The sequence below is a fragment of the Oncorhynchus gorbuscha genome, linkage group LG21, assembly GCF_021184085.1.
Source record: "Oncorhynchus gorbuscha isolate QuinsamMale2020 ecotype Even-year linkage group LG21, OgorEven_v1.0, whole genome shotgun sequence".
Lineage (NCBI taxonomy): Eukaryota > Metazoa > Chordata > Actinopteri > Salmoniformes > Salmonidae > Oncorhynchus > Oncorhynchus gorbuscha.
In genome coordinates, this window is record NC_060193.1 from 49,982,698 (window position 1) to 49,988,837 (window position 6,140).

A 6,140-nucleotide genomic window follows, 5' to 3' on the forward strand; every position below is an offset into this window, starting at 1 on the left:
AATTAAGGTTAGGGGTTAGGGGTTAGGTTACAATTAAGGTTAGGGGTTAGGGTTAGGTTACAATTAAGGTTAGGGGTTAGGGGTTAGGTTACAATTAAGGTTAGGGGTTAGGTTACAATTAAGGTTAGGGTTTAGGGGTTAGGTTATAATTAAGGTTAGGGGTTAGGTTACAATTAAGGTTAGGGGGGTTAGGTTACAATTAAGGTTAGGGGTTAGGGGTTAGGTTACAATTAAGGTTAGGGTTAGGTTATAATTAAGGTTAGGGGTTAGGTTACAATTAAGGTTAGGGGTTAGGGGTTAGGGGTTAGGGTTACAATTAAGGTTAGGGGTTAGGTTACAATTAAGGTTAGGGTTTAGGGGGGTTAGGTTATAATTAAGGTTAGGGTTTAGGGTTTAGGTTACAATTAAGGTTTGGGTTTAGGGGGGTTAGGGGTTACAATTAAGGTTAGGGGTTAGGTTACAATTAAGGTTAGGGGTTAGGTTACAATTAAGGTTAGGTTAGAGGTTAGGTTACAATTAAGGTTAGGGGTTAGGTTACAATTAAGGTTAGGGGTTAGGTTACAATTAAGGTTAGGGGTTTAGGGGGGTTAGGTTACAATTAAGGTTAGGGGTTAGGTTACAATTAAGGTTAGGGGTTAGGTTATAATTAAGGTTAGGGGTTAGGTTACAATTAAGGTTAGGGGTTAGGGGTTAGGGGTTAGGGGTTAGGGGTTAGGTTAAATTAAGGTTAGGGGGGGTTACAATTAAGGTTTAGGTTAGGTTAGGGTTAGGGGTTAGGGTTAGGTTACAATTAAGGTTAGGGGGGTTAGGTTACAATTAAGGTTAGGGGGTTAGGTTTTAGGGGTTAGGTTACAATTAAGGTTAGGGGTTAGGTTACAATTAAGGTTAGGGGTTAGGGGTTAGGTTACAATTAAGGGTTAGGGGTTAGGTTATAATTAAGGTTAGGGGTTAGGTTACAATTAAGGTTAGGGGTTAGGTTACAATTAAGGTTAGGGGTTAGGTTACAATTAAGGTTAGGGGTTAGGTTACAATTAAGGTTAGGGGTTAGGTTACAATTAAGGTTAGGGGTTAGGGGTTAGGTTATAATTAAGGTTAGGGGTTAGGTTACAATTAAGGTTAGGGGTTAGGTTATAATTAAGGTTAGGGTTAGGGGTTAGGTTACAATTAAGGTTAGGGGTTAGGTTACAATTAAGGTTATAATTAAGGTTAGGGGTTAGGTTACAATTAAGGTTAGGGTTTAGGGGTTAGGTTATAATTAAGGTTAGGGTTAGGTTACAATTAAGGTTAGGGTTAGGGTTAGGTTATAATTAAGGTTAGGGGTTAGGTTACAATTAAGGTTAGGGGTTAGGGGTTAGGTTAAATTAAGGTTAGGTTAGGGTTAGGGTTATAATTAAGGTTAGGGTTTAGGGGTTAGGTTATAATTAAGGTTAGGGGTTAGGGGTTAGGTTACAATTAAGGTTAGGGGTTAGGGTTAGGTTATAATTAAGGTTAGGGGTTAGGTTACAATTAAGGTTAGGGGTTAGGGGTTAGGTTACAATTAAGGTTAGGGGTTAGGGGTTAGGTTACAATTAAGGTTAGGGGTTAGGTTACAATTAAGGTTAGGGGTTAGGTTACAATTAAGGTTAGGGGTTAGGTTATAATTAAGGTTAGGGGTTAGGTTACAATTAAGGGGGTTAGGTTACAATTAAGGTTAGGTTAGGGGTTAGGGGTTAGGTTATAATTAAGGGTTAGGGGTTAGGTTACAATTAAGGTTAGGGGTTAGGTTACAATTAAGGTTAGGGTTAGGGGTTAGGTTACAATTAAGGTTAGGGGTTAGGTTACAATTAAGGTTAGGGGTTAGGTTACAATTAAGGTTAGGGGTTAGGGGTTAGGTTATAATTAAGGTTAGGGGTTAGGTTATAATTAAGGTTAGGGGTTAGGTTACAATTAAGGTTAGGGGTTAGGGGTTAGGGGTTAGGTTACAATTAAGGTTAGGGGTTAGGTTACAATTAAGGTTAGGGTTTAGGGGTTAGGTTATAATTAAGGTTAGGGTTTAGGGTTTAGGAGTTAGGTTACAATTAAGGTTAGGGTTTAGGGGTTAGGGGTTAGGTTACAATTAAGGTTAGGGGTTAGGTTACAATTAAGGTTAGGGGTTAGGTTACAATTAAGGTTAGAGGTTAGGTTACAATTAAGGTTAGGGGTTAGGTTAGGTTACAATTGAGGTTAGGGGTTAGGTTACAATTAAGGTTAGGGTTAGGGGTTAGGGGTTTAGGGGTTAGGTTACAATTAAGGTTAGGGGTTAGGTTACAATTAAGGTTAGGGGTTAGGTTATAATTAAGGTTAGGGTTAGGTTACAATTAAGGTTAGGGGTTAGGGGTTAGGTTACAATTAAGGTTAGGGGTTAGGGGTTAGGTTACAATTAAGGTTAGGGGTTAGGGGTTAGGTTACAATTAAGGTTAGGGGGTTAGGTTACAATTAAGGTTAGGGTTTAGGGGTTAGGTTATAATTAAGGTTAGGGGTTAGGTTACAATTAAGGTTAGGGGTTAGGTTACAATTAAGGTTAGGGGTTAGGGGTTAGGTTACAATTAAGGTTAGGGGTTAGGTTATAATTAAGGTTAGGGGTTAGGTTACAATTAAGGTTAGGGTTTAGGGGTTAGGTTATAATTAAGGTTAGGGGTTAGGTTACAATTAAGGTTAGGGGTTAGGTTACAATTAAGGTTAGGGGTTAGGGGTTAGGTTACAATTAAGGTTAGGGGTTAGGTTACAATTAAGGTTAGGGGTTAGGTTACAATTAAGGTTAGGGGTTAGGGGTTAGGTTATAATTAAGGTTAGGGGTTAGGTTACAATTAAGGTTAGGGGTTAGGTTACAATTAAGGTTAGGGGTTAGGTTATAATTAAGGTTAGGGGTTAGGGGTTAGGTTACAATTAAGGTTAGGGGTTAGGTTATAATTAAGGTTAGGGGTTAGGTTACAATTAAGGTTAGGGTTTAGGGGTTAGGTTATAATTAAGGTTATGGGTTAGGGGTTAGGTTACAATTAAGGTTAGGGGTTAGGGGTTAGGTTATAATTAAGGTTAGGGGTTAGGTTACAATTAAGGTTAGGGGTTAGGTTACAATTAAGGTTAGGGGTTAGGTTATAATTAAGGTTAGGGGTTAGGGGTTAGGTTATAATTAAGGTTATGGGTTAGGGGTTAGGTTACAATTAAGGTTAGGGGTTAGGTTACAATTAAGGTTATGGGTTAGGGGTTAGGTTACAATTAAGGTTAGGGGTTAGGGGTTAGGTTATAATTAAGGTTAGGGGTTAGGTTACAATTAAGGTTAGGGTTTAGGGGTTAGGTTATAATTAAGGTTATGGGTTAGGGGTTAGGTTACAATTAAGGTTAGGGGTTAGGGGTTAGGTTATAATTAAGGTTAGGGGTTAGGTTACAATTAAGGTTAGGGGTTAGGTTACAATTAAGGTTAGGGGTTAGGTTATAATTAAGGTTAGGGGTTAGGGGTTAGGTTACAATTAAGGTTAGGGGTTAGGTTATAATTAAGGTTAGGGGTTAGGTTACAATTAAGGTTAGGGTTTAGGGGTTAGGTTATAATTAAGGTTATGGGTTAGGGGTTAGGTTATAATTAAGTTTAGGGGTTAGGTTACAATTAAGGTTAGGGTTTAGGGGTTAGGTTATAATTAAGGTTATGGGTTAGGGGTTAGGTTACAATTAAGGTTAGGGGTTAGGTTACAATTAAGGTTTAGGGTTTAGGTTACAATTAAGGTTAGGGGTTAGGTTAGGGTTTGGGGTTAATGTTAGAGTTAAGGGTTAGGGTTTGGGGTTAGGGTTAGGGTTAGGTTTAGGGTTAGGGGTTTGGGGTTAGGGTTAGAGTTAGAGTTAAAGGTTAGGGGTTAGGGTTTCGGGTTAAGGTTAGGGTTAAGGGTTAGAGTTTGGGGTTAGGGTTAGGGTTTGGGGTTAGAGTTAAGGGTTAGGTTAGGAGTTCGGATTTGTGGTTAAGGTTAGGGTTAAGGGTTAGAGTTTGGGGTTAGGGTTGGGTTAGGGTTAAGGTTAGGGTTAAGGGTTTGGGGTTAGGGTTAGAGTTAAGGGTTAGGTTAGGGGTTAGGGTTTGGGGTTAAGGTTAGGGTTAAGGGTTAGAGTTTGGGGTTAGGGTTAGGGTTAAGGTTTATGTTAGGGGTTTGGGGTTAAGTTTAGGGTTAGAGTTTGGGGTTAGGGTTAGGGTTAAGGGTTAGAGTTTGGGGTTAAGTTTAGGGTTAGAGTTTGGGGTTAGGGTTAGGGTTAGAGTTTGAGGTTAAGTTTAGGGTTAGAGTTTGGGGTTAGGGTTAGGGTTAAGGTTTATGTTAGGGATTTGGGGTTAAGTTTAGGGTTAGAGTTTGGGGTTAGGGTTAGGGTTAAGGGTTAGAGTTTGGGGTTAGGGTTAGGGTTAAGGTTTATGTTAGGGATTTGGGGTTAAGTTTAGGGTTAGAGTTTGGGGTCAGGGTTAGGGTTAAGGTTTATGTTAGGGGTTTGGGGTTAAGTTTAGGGTTAGAGTTTGGGGTTAGGGATAGGGTTAAGGGTTAGAGTTTGGGGTTAGGGTTAGGGTTAAGGTTTATGTTAGGGATTTGGGGTTAAGTTTAGGGTTAGAGTTTGGGGTCAGGGTTAGGGTTAAGGTTTATGTTAGGGGTTTGGGGTTAAGTTTAGGGTTAGAGTTTGGGGATAGGGTTAGGGTTAAGGTTTATGTTAGGGGTTTGGGGTTAAGGTTAGGGTTAGGTTAAGAGTTAAGGAAAATAGGATTCTGAATGGGAATCAATTGTTTGGTCCTCACAAGGATAGTAAAACAAACGTGTGTGTGTGTTCAATGTAGCCTCTTCATTTCAGGTTAAGCTGGTGGGAGGATGGGGAAGGAGGTGGGTGTTTGACCTGCTCTTCAAACCTCACCAGCCTCTGAATTACATGACACTCCTTGTTGATGTAAACCGGTGGGTGTCCAACTCATTCCACAGAGGGCCAAGTGTCTTCGGGTTTTTACTTTTTTTCCCCTTTCAATTAAGACCTAGACAAGCATGTGCGGGGAATTCATTACTAATTAGTGACCTAAGGAGGAGCGAAAAACTCGCAGACACTCGGCCCACCGTGGAACGAGTTTGAAACGTCATGTTAACAGTGGAGGTCATGGTTGAGTGGTTATTGGGCACCGAACCAGGAGGCTTGATGGGCCAGCTGGTGGTTTCGTTTAAGGAAGCTGTGACTGTCAACGTCTTGCAAGTATCATGGTCTATTCATTGTACTTTTTTTTTACATTAGGCCCATTTGTAGTAGATCCAAATCAAATCAAATCTAATTTTATTTGTCACATACACATGGTTAGCAGATGTTCATGCGAGTGTAGCGAAATGCTTGTGCTTCTAGTTCCGACAATGCAGTGATAACCAACAAGTAATATAACGAACAATTCCAAAACTACTGTCTTATACACAGTGTAAGGGGATAAGGAACATGTACATAAGGATATATGAATGAGTGATGGTACAGAGCAGCATACAGTAGATGGTATCGAGTACAGTATATACATATGAGATGAGTGTGTAGACAAAGTAAACAAAGTGGCATAGTTAAAGTGGCTAGTGATACATGTGTTACATAAGGATGCAGTCGATGATGTAGAGTACAGTATATACATATGCATATGAGATGAATAATGTAGGGTAAGTAACATTATATAAGGTAGCATTGTTTAAAGTGGCTAGTGATATATTTACATCATTTCCCATCAATTCCCATTTATTAAAGTGGCTGGAGTTGAGTCAGTGACAGTGTGTTGGCAGCAGCTAACTAATAATTCCAAAACTACTGTCTTATACACAGTGTAAGGGGATAAAGAATATGTACATAAGGATATATGAATGAGTGATGGTACATTAAAGCCATTGGCATATAATTGGTAGAACCAATATAAATTATATTCTCTTCAACTCTCTTTTTACCCTAATGAACCTAAACAATTACTATCCTCCCTAATTTATCAGCTTTGTTTTATTTTCCAATTTTTGTTCAAGCATAGCTTCATGCCAAGATCTCTCCCTCTGTTGACTAAGGCTGGAGATGAGGAAAGATAGAGAGGAGGAATGTCGTGGAAATGTTCCTCTATTTACCAAATCATGAGCGCAAACCACAACACAAGTCAGAGTTAG